The 17,284-nt window shown below is 42.5% G+C and overlaps 1 long non-coding RNA gene across 1 annotated transcript; it reads right to left on the reverse strand.

The window, feature by feature from the left end:
* Positions 1 to 6,841: 6,841 nt before the first annotated feature.
* Positions 6,842 to 16,291, reverse strand: LOC139155773 (uncharacterized). Its single transcript, XR_011557115.1, has 3 exons — positions 16,165 to 16,291; positions 14,920 to 15,058; positions 6,842 to 6,910 (listed from the first exon to the last, which is right to left on the reverse strand). It is a non-coding gene; the product is annotated as an uncharacterized lncRNA (long non-coding RNA).
* Between the last annotated feature and the right edge of the window lie 993 nt (positions 16,292 to 17,284).

Here is a 17,284-nt window from a genome sequence, read left to right on the forward strand (position 1 = left end):
CGCCCACCCCGCTCTGGAAGGCGCTAGAAGCCTTTCGGCTCTTCCCGGCCCAGCGCGCCGCTTCGGGACAGCCGCAAGTCCAAACGAGGGTCGGGGCGGCGGCCGTTCCAGCTGCTTGTCTTGCCTTTCGCTGGCTCGGTGCGCAAGTTGGGGAGGGGGCGGCAAATGTACATGTATGTACCTTTCAATATTACATACACATAGTTCCAGATTTTTATCCATTGTTTCATAGGTCAATACCTTAATTAATTAACCCCCCCCCTTAACCCACACCAGTCTACCCCTTTTACCATTCTTCCTTACACCCCCCTCTCTCTTTCTAACTCTTTCCTCCTCCTACCCACTTTTCCTTCCCTCCTCTTTGACCTCTCTCTCCTTCTCTTCCTCCCTTTCTGCTTCCTCTTCCTCCCTTCCCTCTTTCTCTCTTTCCTTCCTGCTTTCCCTTCATTCCTCAACCCCTCTCTCCTTCTCTTCCTCCCTTTCTACTTCCTCTTCCACCTTCTGATACCTTTCCTAGAGCCTCTTCCATCCTACAGTTAAAAATAATAGATATATACCTTAGCAGTCTTAGGCGCTGTAATTTGATCTATTCCACTATGTTCCTATTCCACAAGTAATAACAACAACAACAGAGTTGGAAGGGACCTTGGAGGTCTTCTAGTCCAACCCCCTGCTTAGGCAGGAGACCCTACACTACTTCAGACAGATGGTTATAACATCTATAACGTCTTCTTAAAAACATCCAGTGTTGGAGCATTCACAACTTCTGGAGGCAAGCTATTCATTCCACTGATCAATTGTTCTAACTGTCAGGAAATTTCTCTTTAGTTCTAAGTTGCTTCTCTCCTTGTTTAGTTTCCACCCATTGCTTCTTGTTCTACCCTCAGGTGCTTTGTAGAATAGCCTGACTCCCTCTTCTTTGTGGCAACTCCTCAGCTATTGGGACACTGGTCCTTCTTTTCATTCAACTAGAATGAATAAACAGTTCCTGCAACCATTCTTTATATGTGAAGAAAAAAAGTGACTCAGCCTTTTTATTTTTTTGGCATGGCGATTTCATGGTTCCTTTAAAACAGCCCGGCCAGTTTCCTGCCATTTCCTGGATTTCTCTCTGGCGCAGTGTATTTATTTATTTTATTTATTTATTTATTGGATTTGTATGCCGCCCCTCTCCGCAGACTCAGGGCGGCTAACAACAATGATAAAAACAGCATGTAGAAATCCAATTAATAAAATGAATAATAGACATGTATGGGAGGCAGCCTCGCGCTGGGTATATGGGAGGCGCATACTCCTCCCCGCCGTCTCAGAGTCCCTCATATTTTTTTTAAAGCCTTAAAGTTTTGGGTTTTTTTGATTCCCCTCACCTCACCTTCTTCCTTCTGCAGCAACTCTCCTCCTCCTCCTCCTCCTCCTCCTCTTCTTCCTCCTCCTCCTCCCACCCAAATTCCGAGCTTTTACAGTATTTCTTTCCTAATGGGTTTACACGCATTATTTGCTTTTACATTGCTTCTTCTTACAAACTTTTCCACTTAAAAACCTGGTCACAGAACAAATTAAGTTCTTAAGTACAGGTACCACTGTATGTGCTAACCTAGTTTCTAAGGTTTGCTGGGATTAAACAATAGCTTGTGTGTGGATTCATTAAATCCAAAGGGTTGACAACAGTGGTGGAATTCACATTTTTTAACGACCAGTTCTGTGAACGTGGCAGGACTTGACATCCACAAATCTAAAAAGTAGCCAAGGTTGTACACCTCTTCTACAGATTAAGCTTTTTATAACAACACAAACCACAAAAGGAAATAAAACAGGAACATGCTCAAGATTTGCTTGAGCAGGGGGGTAGGACTAGAAGACCTCCAAGGTCCCTTCCAATAATTATCCTGTTTTTTTAAAAGTGGGCTTTCCACAACCGACCTTAACACCTTGACCCACTCACAATTATTTTAAGAAACAAGACCACCTCGGAAAGACTCCTCCTTAAAACACAAGAGTTTGCATTTATTTTAGGAAACATGATGCTATTTTTTAAAAAAAAAGATGATAAGGTCACGTTTTCCCAAAACCTCCCTTCTCCATCCAAAATGCAAGAGCCAGATGGCTCTCGGGGGAGTACACTCCCTCCCAAACGTGATCTCTTCCAGATGTGTTATCGCTTTGAATGACCCATGATTCTGGATGGTAGGAGCAGAGGGCCAAAATAAGAATACAGTGGTACCTCTACCTACAAACGCCTCTATTTAAGAACTTTTCTAGATAAGAACCGGATGTTCAATATTTTTTTTGCCTCTTCTCAAGAACCATTTCTTACTTACAAACCCGAGCCTCCAAAACTGTAACTGGAAAAGGCGCGGAGAAGCCTCCGTGGGGTTTCTCTAGGAATCTCATGGGAGGAAACAGGGCCGGAAAAGGTGGGGAGAAGCCTCCATGGGGCCTCTCTAGGAATCTCCTGGAAACGGCCCCCACCCTCCCTGTGGTTTCCCCAATCGCACACATTACAGTGATACCTCGTCATACAAACTTTTTGAGATACAAACCCCGGGTTTAAGATTTTTTTGCCTCTTCTTACAAACTATTTTCACCTTACAAACCCACTGCCGCCACTGGGATGCCCCGCCTCCGGACTTCCGTTGCCATTTTTGCGCTGCTGGGATTCCCCTGAGGCTCCCCTCCATGGGAAACCCCACCTCCGGACTTCTGTGTTTTTGTGATGCTGCAGGGGATCCCAGCAGCGCAAAAACAGGCGCTTCGCTGGTAATGGAAGTCTGGAGGTGGGGTTTCCCATGGAGGGGAGCCTCAGGGGAATCCCAGCAGTGCAAAAAATGGGTGCTTCGGCTGGCAAAAGGGGTGAATTTTGGGTTTGCATGCATTAATCACTTTTCCATTGATTCCTATGGAAAACATTGTTTCGTCTTACAAACTTTTCACCTTAAGAACCTCGTCCCAGAACCAATTAAGTTTGTAAGACAAGGTATCACTGTATTTGCTTTTACATTGATTCCTATGGGAAAAATTGATTCTTCTTACAAAGTTTTCTACTTAAGAACCTGGTCACAGAACGAATTAAGTTCTTATGTAGAGGTACCTCTATAATTGTTATTCTCAGTTAAGATGAAACTCAAACTGCACACAGTGTGTTTCACTAGCAAGGGAAGATACTTGCTTAGACATCTGTTGCTTGATCAAAGGGATCTCACATCCAGCGTGATTAGCAACTTCCGCAGTTTCTGCGTGGAGGGTGTCAGTGCAGACACCCTTGGAGGTAAGATTAGAAAACAGGTCAGGGTTTTCCCAAAGGTGCTTTTTCAAGAGGGAAGTGGAATTTCTGGTTTTCCTTTTGAAGATGTTTCACTTCTCAAGCTTTTTGGATGAGAAGCGAAACATGCAACAAAATGGACAATACAAAATTGGTATCGGTACATGGTGGAACCCATTCCATTTGAAATTATGGATATAAAGATGAATATGATTAAGGATAATAAAAGTGCAGGAATGACGGGACGATGGGACAGGGTTAGAGGTTATATGGTTAGTAGAATTCGAGACCAAGGTACAGTGGTACTTCTACTTATGAACTTAATTCATTCTATGACCAGGTACTTAAGTAGAAAAGTTTGTAAGAAGAAGCAATTTTTCCCATAGGAATCAATGTAAAAGCAAATAATGTGTGCCATTGGGGAAACCACAGGGAGGGTGGAGGCCCTGTTTCCTCCCAGGAGATTCCTAGAGAGGCCCCACGGAGGCTTCTCCCCATCTTTTCCGGCTCTGTTTCTTCCCAGGAGATTCTTAGAGAGGCCCCATGGAGGCTTCTCCCTACCTTTTCCGGTTACAGTTTCAGAGGCTCAGGTTTGTAAGTGGAAAATGGTTCTTGAGAAGAGGCAAAAAAATCATGAACACCTGGTTCTTATCTAGAAAAGTTGGTAAGTAGAGGCATTCATTGGTAGGGGTACCACTGTATAAAGAATAAATTGGAATCACTGCATAGTTTGTAAATACAGTATTGCAATGTTCTTGGTTTAAAATGCTATAAATAAGGTACACCCTCATTTTGTTGGAGGGATTTGAACGTTGTTGGATGGCTTGATCACTCATCACTGAGCATTGTTTTATGTAGTATGTATGTGGAATTATTATAAAAAAATTATTTACATTTTTTGAAAAAAAAGATGAGAAGTCTTCAAAGTAAAACCCAAAAGTCCAGTTGCCTCTTGAAAAAGCACCTTTGAGATGTCTTCGCCATAGTCTTTTCATGGAATGCTACATTCTACAAAGCTGGTTCATACATGTTAATTTACCGCCTATCTTCATACAATGATTAGCCAGTTCAAAAACAGACCTAACAAAAGCATTAGAAACATAGAAGACTGATGGCAGAAAAAGACCTCATGGTCCATCTAGTCTGCCCTTATACTATTTTCTGTATTTTATCTTAGGATGGATATATGTTTATCCCAGGCATGTTTAAATTAAGTTACTGTGGATTTATCTACCACGTCTCCTGGAAGTTTGTTCCAAGGATCTACTACTCTTTCAGTAAAATAATATTTTCTCATGTTGCTTCTGATCTTTCCCCCAACTAACTTCAGATTGTATCCCCTTGTTCTTGTGTTCACTTTCCTATTAAAAACACTTCCCTCCTGGACCTTATTTAACCCTTTGACATATTTCAATGTTTCGATCATGTCCCCCCTTTTCCTTCTGTCTTCCAGAGTCCAGACGATACAGATAGAGTTCATTAAGTCTTTCCTGATACGTTTTATGCTTAAGACCTTCCACCATTCTTGTAGCCCATCTTTGGACCCAATTCAATTTTGTCAATATCTTTTTGTAGGTGAGGTCTCCAGAACTGAACACAGTATTCCAAATGTGGTCTCACCAGTGCTCTACACAGTGGGATCACAATCTCCCTCTTCCTGCTTGTTATACCTCTAGCTATGCAGCCAAGCATCCTACTTGCTTTCCCTACCACCCGACCACACTGTTCACCCATTTTGACTACCCCTAAATCTTTCTCTTCTAAAGTTTTTGCTAACACTAAGTGTCAGTTTGAATTGATGTTATTCTGTTGATCGCTTAGCATGTTATGTGGGCCTGACCCAATGGGTTAATTTAGTACTTTGGTGTACTATATTAGTAAATTATTACTCGGCAGCTAACTTTAGCAGGCTGAATGAGGACAATTTATATTTTGAGATTCTGAATCATGCCAAGCCCCCTTCTAAAATCCTCCTGAGAAATTTAAATTGTTTTTCTTTTTTTCTTTTAACCAAAGGAATGTAAACTCAGCTCAAGGATACATACAGCCAGCCCTGAAACTGCATGGTTTGGGTGTACCAGCTTTGATTCAACCACAACAACACAAGAGCACTCAACAGATTCAAGCTTAATATTAACTGCTTCAAACTTGACTTTAAAAAATACAACTTTAGTAATCGGGTTGTCAAAGCATGGAACTCATTACCAGACTCTGTAGTATCATCCCCTAATCCCCAAAATTTTACCCTTAGACTATCCACGGTTGACCTCTCCAGATTCCTAAGAGGTCATTAAGGGGCGTATCTAAACGCACTAGGATGCCTTCCGTCCCCTGTCCTATAGTCTCTCCTATATCTCATATATCTTCTCTACTATATTCTCTATAACCTTCATTGTGTATTATTGTGTATTGGACAAAATAAATAAATAAAAATAAATAAATTATGCACCATCAAATTGGGGTTGACTCTTGGCAACCGCATCATTGCACAGTTTACATTGCTATGTTTGCGGCATAGCCAGACAATTGATTTAATTCAGTACTGCAAACCATTATTAATTGAGTAAACATGTTTTGCAAACTCTGTGGTTACAGCTGCGTGCCCCCCCTTAAATCTGGCTAAAATGAGTTTGGATATTATGGGCTTGAGTGTTGTGGTAGCCTAGCGAGTTCTCACCTCACAATCCAGAGGCCGCAAGTTCGATCCTAGGCAGAGGCATATATTTCTCTCTCTGGCAACGATGAGAATATATCTGCTGAATATAACTCCGCATTGGCGACAGGAAGGGCATCCCGTCAGTAAACGGTCAGCTCCACTCAGTTGCCCGGACTCCACCTCGCAAGGAGTTATTTTATTTATTTATTTATTAGATTTGTATGCCCCCCCTCATTCAGCCTGCTAAAGTTAGCTGCCAAGTAATAATTTACTAATATAGTACACCAAAGTACTAAATTAACCCATTGGGTCAAGCCCACATAACATGCTAAGCGATCAACAGAATAACATCAATTTAAACTGACAGTGTTAGCAAAAACTTTAGAAGAGAAGGATTTAGGGGTAGTGATTTCTGACAGTCTCAAAATGGGTGAACAGTGTGGTCGGGTGGTAGGGAAAGCAAGTAGGATGCTTGGCTCCATATCTAGAGGTATAACAAGCAGGAAGAGGGAGATTGTGATCCCAATGGTGAGACCACATTTGGAATACTGTGTTCAGTGAGAGAGAGGAAGAAAGCAAGAGAGAGAGAGGAGTGGAAGGGAGAGAGAGAGAGAGAAATGATAGAAAAAGGGGAGAAAAAAAGAGAAATGAGAAAATGATTGAGGCAGAGAATGACAGGAAAGAGAAACAGAGAGAGAAGTGACTCTTGATTTAAAGCATACGGTAAACACTTAAATGATAACAGAGGAAAAAAAAACCCAGCCCTCACCTGTTTTTATTACTAGTTATGTTTTTGGTTTTGCTGGTTGTTTTAGTTTTAATAGTAATGGATTTTGGTTTTTTAAATTATTAATTTTTTAAAATAAAAAATAAGGGATTTTCTTACTTACTTACTTACTTACTTACTTACTTACTTACTTACTTACTTACTTATACTTCTATGCCGCCCAGTCCCAAGGGAACTGCCGCTCAGACACTATACTTTTCCGCCCACACTGAAAAAAAATTAAAGGGAACATTGCTATACAGTAGTTGTCATCACAAACCAGCATAACCAGACAAACTGAATCCTATCAAGAATTTCTTACTATTACCGTACCATTATTTCCATGTACAACAATTATATTTTCTTCAAATCTGCGGAGAGGGGCGGCATACAAATCTAAATAATAAATAAATAAATAAATAAATAAATAAATAAATATATATATATATATATGTTATATATGTTATATATGTTCTGTTCGGGAATGCTGCGAAATGAAACGTCTCCTACATCTTACTTTCGGGGGATGCCTTATATTAGGCAATTCTACAAAACCTCTCCTATGTCTTACTTTCGGGGGTGTCTTATTTTCGGGAGAAACAGGGTAGTATCTCCATTGTTGATTTTCCAGGCCAGGGAAAAGCTTGGTCAAAACAGTCATAAAATAATTTGGGTGAAAGATCAGAAGTAACATGAGAAAATATTATTTGACTGAAGGAGTAGTAGATCCTTGGAACAAACTTCCAGCAGACGTGGTTGTTAAATCCACAATAACTGAATTTAAACATGCCTGGGATAAACATATCCATCCTAAGATAAAATACAGGAAATAGTATAAGGGCAGACTAGATGGACCATGGGGTCTTTTTCTGCCGTCAATCTTCTATGTTTCTAATACAATCTTGATATAATGGTCGAGAGGGAAAAGTTCCCTCTTTCTCAAACTGCACAATTTTGTCTGGTTCTCATCCTAAATCTGTTAGAGCATGTTGTAAAGCAATTTCCCACAGGTCCAGCCACACGGGGCTGATACTCTTCTGCCCAGCCCTGGAGCAAACAGCTTTCTTAAACTGCTGAGCAAATAATTCTTGCACAGGTTCTCAGAGCTTTGAAAGGGGAACACACACCTGGATGGATTTTCAATGTGCTCTTTTCATGCAACACGCCCCCCCCTGCTTTCTTTGCGCCAAGGCACTTGCCGTTCTAGCAAGTAGTAAGCCTTCGCCGACGGTATATCTAGTCCTTCCCCTTCCTCTCTTTCTTCGGGGCCTTTAGTCTGGCTGAACTTCAACTCCCAGAATTCCCCAGTGGTTTTGGGGAGTTGAAGTCCACCCATTTTCAAGCTGTTGAGGTTAAGAAACACAGGTGTTCCTAAAAGAGGAAGACTATCACCCATACTTTCTATCGAGATGCATTGAGTTTGAGTTTTATTGGATTTATATGCCGCTCCTCTCCGAAAACCCGGGGCAGCTAACAACAATCATAAATAAAATGCACAATAAAATCCAATACTAAAAGCAGATTTAAAACCCCTTAATATATAAAAACCAAACATACATACAAGCATACCATATACAGTTGTGACGGCCTAGGGCAGAGGTCTTCAAACTTGGCAACTTTAAGACTTGTGGACTTCGACTCCCAGAATTCTCCAGCCAGCATAGCTGGCTGGAGAATTCTGGGAGTTGAAGTCCACAAGTCTTAAAGTTGCCAAGTTTGAAGACCTCTGGCCTAGGGGGAGAAAAGTCTTAATTCCCCCATGCCTGGCGGCAGAGGTGGGTTTTAAGGAGCTTACGAAAGGCAAGGAGGGTGGGGGCAATTCTGATCTCTGGGGGGAGTTGGTTCCAGAGGGTCGGGGCCGCCACGGAGAAGGCTCTTCCCCTGGCTCCCGCCAAGTGGCATTGTTTAGTTGACGGGACCCGGAGAAGACCCACTCTGTGGGACCTAACTGGCTGCTGGGATTCGTGCAGCAGAAGGCGGTCCCTGAGATAATCTGGTCCGGTGCCATGAAGGGCTTTATAGGTCATAACCAACACTTTGAATTGGTTACAGTGCAGCACTGCAGGCTACTTTTGCTGCCTGCCGGTTGTCTGCAATTTGGTAGTTCAAATCTCACCAAGCTCAAGGTTGACTCAGCCTTCCGTCCTTCCGAGTGGGTAGAACGAGGACGCAAATTATGGGGGCAATATAAGTATTAGTAAGGGGCATGCATAAGTGCACCAGAGTGCCTTCCGTCCCGTCCTACTGTTTCTCTTTTGCTAGTGTCATGTATTATAAATATTATTATATCTCTGTATACCACCACCAATAATAATAATAATAATAATAATAATAATAATAATAATAATGTATTAGATTTGTATGGCGTCCCTCTTCGAAGACTCAGGCTGGCTCACACCAATAGCGAACAATATATGACAAATCCAATAATTAAAAACTCTATCTAAAAACCCTTATCATTAAAATAACCACAATCATACCATACATAAATCTTATTAGCCAGGGGATACATCAGTTACCCAATGCCTGGTGACATAGATGAGTTTTCAAAGTCTTGCAGAAGGTGAGGAAAGTGGGGGCAGTTTGAATCTCCGGGGGGGAGTTGATTCCAGAATGCCGGGGCCGCCACAGAGAAGGCTCTTCCCCTGGGTCCCACCAGACGACATTGTTTAGTCAATGGGACCCGGAGAAGGCCGACTCTGCGGGACCTGATCGGCTGGGATTTGTGTGGCAGGAGACAGTCCCGTAGGTATTCTGGTCCGATGTCATGTAGGGCTACACAGCACTGCACACCAAGACAACTAGACACAAGAACAGTTTTATCCCAAATGCCATCACTCTACTAAACAAAAAATAGAAACATAGAAGACTGACGGCAGAAAAAGACCTCAGGATCCATTAGTCTACCCTTATACTATTTTCTGTATTTTATCTTAGGATGGATATATGTTTATCCCAGGCATGTTTAAATTCAGTTACTGTGGATTTACCAACCACGTCTGCTGGAAGTTTGTTCCAAGGATCTACTACTCTTTCAGTAAAATAATATTTTCTCATGTTGCTTTTGATCTTTCCCCGAACTAACTTCAGATTGTGTTCCCTTGTTCTTGTGTTCACTTTCCTATTAAAAACACTTCCCTCCTGAACCTTATTTAACCCTTTGACATATTTAAATACATATATATATATACTGACTCTATATATATTAGCCAAGACTCCCCAAATTTGGGAACTTTGCAGCAATTAAGTGATTATGCCTGACTGTATGACTCCTTTGCGATGGTCGTTAACCAAATTCACTGTAATCATTAGCCAAATCCATCTTCTCCCATTTGAAGCCTCCTAGGGATTTGCAAATGGGGATAGAGTGATCCTGTAAATACATGCTGATTGCCGAGCACCCAAATTTGGATTAGGTGACTATCAGCAGGTGTGTGGGGAGGTTGCTACTTACTGCTGCTACCAGCATAGTTCCCGCTAAGCTGAGCAGTGAGCAATGGCTCACTTAAAAATCATCATCAACTCAGAGTTTTTCAAACCTGCCCAGAAGCCGAGAGGGAAAGAGTGAGAGGGAAAGAGTGCCGCCCAGTCCTGAAGGGACTGCCGCTCAGACACTATACTTTTCCGCCCCCCCCCAAAAAAAAATTAGAGGGAACACTGGCTACCAGTACGATGTACATGCAGCTGTGTTGCCCTACATGGCATTGGGCCAGAATACATCCGGAACCGCCTTCTACCGCACGAATCCCAGCGGCCGATAAGGTCCCACAGAGTTAGCCTTCTCCGGGTCCAATCGACCAAACAATGTCGTTTGGCGGGCCCCAGGGGAAGAGTCTTCTCTGTGGCAGCCCCGGCCCTCTGGAACCAACTCCCCCCAGAGATTAGAACGGCCCCCACCCTCCTTGTCTTTCGCAAATTACTTAAGACCCACCTTTGTCGCTAGGCATGGGGGAGTTAAGTTATCCTTTCCCCCTAGGCTATTACAAGTTATGCATGGTATGTTTGTGTGCATGTTTGGTTTTTTATAATAAGGGTTTTTTAGTTGTTTTTATTAATTGGATTGTTCATGTTGTTTTACCACTGTTGTTAGCCACCCCGAGTCTGCGGAGAGGGGCGGCATACAAATCCAATAAATAATAATAATAATAATAATAATAATAATAATAATGCACCTATGTGCACCCCAGCGAGATTTTGCACTGTGCACCTTTATTGTTTACAAGGCGGCCTCACTGGCTAGATCTAAGCACCCTGTGGTCTGGATCTGGACCCTGGGTCTTTTGTTTGAGACCCCTGGTCTACATTTAACCATGAGTAAATAACAAAAAAACCTTAACTGTATGTCTGGTTTTTATTGCCCAGTACTAACATTTTTTTTCCATCTGACATAAGAGTTTCCACTGCAATCAAACCCCGACGTATGGATCTTCCCTATTCTTAGCCACTTAATCAGCACTGCTTCCAAGAAAAATACAGATTTCATGAATAATTCAAAATTTTGCCCATGGGATGGAGTAATCTGAAACCAGCAAACTATTTTTGTGTTACCACGATACCGTGAACTCTAACCACGCACCTAATGAAATATCTTGGTCGGGTTTATCTTCAGATTCAAATTGTACTGTTTCCTTAAGGATAGGGAGATGTTTTTAAGATGATAGGTAAGATGTGCAGCACAATTGATTGATCTGTTTGCAGTGCCTAATTGGTTAATCAATATCAGTTTTCCGTATGTAAGGTGTTTTATGGACTGGTCATTGACTGCGGTCATTTTTATTGTCACCCAGAATTATGTACCACTGCTGCTTCCTGTTTCGGAAGGAAAAAAAAAGCAGAAGCAGGACAATGCCAGAGGCCTGGGTTTATTTATTTATTTATTTATTTATTTATTTATTTATTATTAATTTATTTATTTAATTGGACTTGTATGCCACCCCTCTCCGTGGACTCGGGGCAGCTCACAACATATACCAAAAATACATAACAATAGTTTGTCCAATTAATATACTAAAACAATTCTTGGATTTCTAATTTAAAACATTCATTCACATTCATACAGTAATCATGCTAAAAACACTTCATTGGACAAGGGAAGATCTAATGTCCCCAGGCCTGGTGGCAAAGGTGTGTTTTAAAACTCTTTGGAAGGCAAGGAGGGTGGGGGCAGTGCGAATCTCCAGGGGGAGCTGATTCCAGAGAGGCGGGCCCCCCACAGAGAAGGCTCTTCCCCTAGGTCCCACCAGCCGACATTGTTTGATCGACAGGACCCTAAGGAGACCAACTCTATAGGACTTCACCGGTCACTTTTTATTTATTTATTTTATTTATTTATTTATTTTGTCCAATACACAATAATACACAATGAAGGTTATAGAGGATATAGTAGAGAAGAAATATGAGATATAGGAGAGACTATAGGACAGGGGACGGAAGGCACTGTAATGTGCTTATGTATGCCCCTTACTGACCTCTTAGGAATCTGGAGAGGTCAACCGTGGATAGTCTAAGGATAAAATGTTGGGGGTTAGGGGATGATACTACAGAGTCCGGTAATGAGTTCCACGCTTCAAAAACCCGATTACTAAAGTCATATTTTTTACAGTCAGGTTTGGAGCGGTTAATGTTAAGCTTGAACCTGTTGTGTGCTCTTGTGTTGTTGCGGTTGAAGCTGAAGTAGTCTTTGACAGGCAGGGCATTGCAACATATGATCTCGAGGGCAATACTTAGACCATGTTTAAGGCGTCGTAGTTCTAAGCTTTCAAGACCCAGGATTGTCAGTCTTTGATTTACAAGTTTAATTACTGGCAATTGCCATTTATAACCGAGAAATATTTCTACACCAAAACTCACCTGGTACATCAATTTTCATCCATTGATGCTGAAGTATAAACACATTGCAGAATTAGGATAATTAGCTAGGCACACACTATATTGCCCAATTGGTATTGTCTGTGGATAATATTACATTAGATGTACACAAAGCCTCCGTCTTAGAGAGGTTATGGCAAATCAGGGCTGAGCCTCTCTGTTCATCACAGTGCAAATAATTCCAAGTAGTGGTCTCAGACTAAGGGGCCTACATCAGAAATTTATTTATTTATTTATTAGATTTGTATGCCGCCCCTCTCCGCAGACTCGGGGCGGCTCACAACATATAATAAAACAATTCACAACAAATCTAATAAATTTAAAAAATTAAAAACCCCATTATTAAACCAGACATACACACAGACATACTATGCATAAATTGTATAGGCCCAGGGGAGGGGGGAATGCCTCAATTCCCCCATGCCTGACAGCAGAGGTGAGTTTTAAGGAGTTTATGGAAGGCAAGGAGGGTGGGGGCAGTTCTAATCTCCAGGTGGAACTGGTTCCAGAGAGTTGGGGCCGCCACAGAGAAGGCTCTTCCCCTGGGGCCCGCCAGACGACATTGTTTAGTTGACGGGACCCAGAGAAGGCCAACTCTGTGGGACCTAACTGGTCGCTGGGATTCGTGCGGCAGAAGGTGGTCCCGGAGATATTCTGGACCAATGTCATGAAGGGCTTTATAGGTCATAACCAACACTTTGAATTGTGACCGGAAATTGATCGGCAACCAATGCAGACTGCAGAGTGTTGGTGTAACATGGGCATACCTAGGGAAGCCCATGATATCAACGCATCTAGCCAATGTCCTGCTCACAACACTTTTTCTCACGCAAGGGTAGGAGGGAAGAGGATAAAGCATTAAGCTCTTGCCTAGCAATCAAAAATTTCCCGTTTTAACTTCCGAAACAGGGCACAAAAAGCTGCAGAATTTTTTGCACAGGCTACAGATTCCTGAAAATCTCTGCATCAGCATAAATGCTCAAACCGGGTTTGCAAAAATCACGCAGATTCAAAATACCAGGGAAGCTTCTGAGCTCTGTGAACTCCGACAGGATTAAAGGATGCTCCATTTTGGATAGAGAGACGATTGGCTGAGGAGCATTTATGAGCAAATAGTTGTCTTACAATTCCCAAGATACCAGGGAAACCAACATTTTAGATTCATGATCTGAGCTTTGTCTCAAGTTCTATATTACTGTAACTTATATTATATGCACTGCTGTGCCTTTCGTCCCCTGTCCAATTGCCTTTCCTTTCTTTCACTTATCTTATATACAGTGATCCCTCGAGTTTCGCGATCTCGACTATTGCGAAACGCTATATCGCGATTTTTCAACCCGGAAGTAAACAACACCATCTGCGCATGCGCGCCCTTTTTTTTCTATGGCCACGCATGCGTAGATGGTGGAGTTTGCCGGGCAGATCAGCTGCTGGGCGGCTTCCCTGGGTCTTCCCCCTCTTGCCGGGGTTTCCTCTTTGCGTGGGCGGCGGGGAAACCCCAGCACCGCTTCCCAGCTGAGTGGCGCGAGCAACGGCGTGGGCGGGCGAAGGGCGGCCGGCGGACAAGCGGCGGCCGCACCAGCAGCGGCGGCACGAGCGGCGGCCGGACAAACGGCGGCCGCACCAGCAGCGGCGGCACGAGCGGCGGCCACACGAGCGGCAACCGGACAAGCGGCGGCGGCACCAGCAGTGGCCTGACAAGCGGCGGGCAGGCGGCTCCTCAGCTGTTGGGCGGGGGTCTTCCCAGGTGCGGAAGTAAAAAACACCATCTGCACATGCGCGGCCATGGAAAAAAAGGGCGCGCATGCGCAGATGGTGTTTTTACTTCCGCACCACTATATTGCGAAAAATCGATCATCGCGAGGGGTCCTGGAACGGAACCCTCGCGATAATCGGGGGACCACTGTATTCTCTTCCTTTCATATATCCTCTCCTCTAAGTTCACCTTCACCCTCTTTTATATTATCACATGTCTATTTTCTTCCTATGTATTTATGTATTGGACAAATGAATAAATAAATAAAATAAATAAACTTGGTCTCTGAGGATTCTTGCATTTTGCAGAGGTTTCCACAGCCTGTTTGCTTGGACAGATGTGGGACGCAGCCCAGGCATGTTATTTTGCTATTGCCTGAAGTAGATACGATCATCGTTGAATTAACAAAGAACGCCTTGTGCCACCACAAAAATGGCCACGTTGTGCTAAAAGAAAGGGTGCCGTTATTGAAGCCAGCAAAACCCCACTCTTGGAGTTCTTACCTTAGTGCACTGGAAAAGCAAAAGGCCGTAATACAATCTCCGCCCAGCTTTCACACAAAAACAAAGACACACACACACACACACACACACTAGCAAATGAGAAAATTATACCGTGTCTAAATTGGTGACACAGCTGCGCTCATTCTGCTCCTTCCCACATCGTTGTTTTCAGCTCCAAAAGTTAAACTCAGATCGCAGCCATCCTGGGCTGGCCCTAATTTTGTATCCGGAGAAGCCACCCGTTTTCTTTCTGTCATTTTTATGAACCACCTCATTGGGTGGATTGGAAGAAAGAGAGTGAAAATCAGTGTGTGTGTCTACAAACATAGAAACAGAAGTTTGATGGCAGAAAAAGACCTCATGGTCCATCTAGTCTGCCCTTATACTATTTCCTGTATTGTATCTTAGGATGGATATATGTTTATCCCAGGCATATTTAAATTCAGTTACTGTGGATTAACCAACCACGTCTGCTGGAAGTTTGTTCCAAGGATCTACTACTCTTTCAGTAAAATATTTTTCTTTGAATTTTCCTCCTATACATTTTATGATTTAATAGAAACATAGAAACATAGAAGTCTGACGGCAGAAAAAGACCTCATGGTCCATCTAGTCTGCCCTTATACTATTTTCTGTATTTTATCTTAGGATGGATATATGTTTATCCCAGGCATGCTTAAATTCATACTGTATTCAGTAAAATATTTTCTCATGTTGCTTTTGATCTTTTCCCCAACTAACCTCAGATTGCCCCCCCCTGGTCTTGTGTTCTTATTAAAAACACTTCCCCCCCCGAACCTTATTTAACCCTTTAACATATTTATATGTTTCGATCATGTCCCCCCTTTTCCTTCTGTCCTCCAGACTCTACAGATTGAGTTCATTAAGTCTTTCCTGATACGTTTTATGCTTAAGACCTTCCACCATTCTTGTAGCCCGTCTTTGGATCCGTTCAATTTTATCAATATCTTTTTGTAGGTGAGGTCTCCAGAACTGGACACAGTATTCCAAATGTGGTCTCACCAGCGCTCTATACAGCGGGATCACAATCTCCCTCTTCCTGCTTGTTATACATCTAGCTTTGTTGCCTTTGGCTTGCCAACATACTCTGTGTTATATGCAGTAACGGGCTGCTGCCCCCAAGGGGGGTTGGACGCAGTGAGGATAGTAAGTTGATGCACTATTTATTGAATACTTAATATTATTGTCCTTTCTTCTCTAGTACCTGAGTGTGATCCTTAATGACTTTTAAAATAGGAAATAATTAAATAGTTTTTACCCATAAACGTTTTAATCATTTTAATCATTATCTAGAACTGAACTTTTATGGCAATTAAAGAAAATTGAACTACTTACCTAATCTGTTATCATACTGAACCTTGTGGGTTCAGGACAAAATCTTAAAATGTTACTGTGCTCCTCAACAAATAAAGCTGTCTGTCCTTTGTCCTTTTTGTGGCTGTTCAAATAATGTGACAATCAGCTGAAAAAGAGTCCAAGCATCTATTTTAAAACTTATCTTGGCCGGTAAGCCACTCCCACACAGTCACATGACTTTTAAGCCACTCCCAGCCACATGATTATCAAGTCACTCCCACCGGGTCACGTGGCCAGCAAGCCACTCCTACCCAGTCATATGACCATCAAGCCACACCCACAAAACAAGCCATGACTAGAGCATGACAGTATAAATTTTGGCGATCCATCACTGGTTATGTGTTTAAAGGAGGACACGCCAGGGCGATTTGTGGCGAGACAAGAATGGGAATTTTGTTTGCAGCTCCCATAACTACCCATCTGCCAAATCAGAACTATCTTCCCTTCTGTCTTCTTGTGTCATTTGGCTTTACTTAAAACCACCAAACACGCAGATACCCGAAGGCCATTGTCTAGGCCAAAAAGCATTATCCTTTTCCAACACAAATTGGCAATTTTTGATCCCTTAAGCAAGTATGAGCAAGCGAAATCCTACAAGCCTACGTAAGGCTCTCTGAGGTAATTATCTGTGGATTTTCCAGTCCAATCAGAACTGTAAAGTATCAGAAGCACAATTCTCTACCACCCTGAGGCAGGAAAGGCAGGAAAAGTATAGTGAAAGTGGTAAAACAGGCTCCGTGTAATTTTTAATAAAGCCCACCAAAGATATTATCTGCCCTCTAACTCTTGTACTCTTGTTACAACTACGATAAAAAGAGAGTAGTTGGTGAACTGCTGAAGGTGCCGGCCTAGCAACCAAGAGACTGTGGAATTCTGGGCTTGCCTCAAAAGGAAAAAAACCAGCTTTAGGCCAAATATTTAGACCAGTGTTTCCCAACCTTGGCAACTTGAAGATATCTGGACTTCAACTCCCAGAATTCCCCAGCCAGCATTTGCTGGCTGGGGAATTCTGGGAGTTGAAGTCCAAATATCTTTAAGTTGCCAAGGTTGGGAAACACTGATTTATAGAGATTCTCAGCCATCCAGATCATGGTTGTGC

This window comes from Erythrolamprus reginae, unplaced genomic scaffold (genome assembly GCF_031021105.1).
Source record: "Erythrolamprus reginae isolate rEryReg1 unplaced genomic scaffold, rEryReg1.hap1 H_54, whole genome shotgun sequence".
NCBI classification, from domain to species: Eukaryota; Metazoa; Chordata; class Lepidosauria; order Squamata; family Dipsadidae; genus Erythrolamprus; species Erythrolamprus reginae.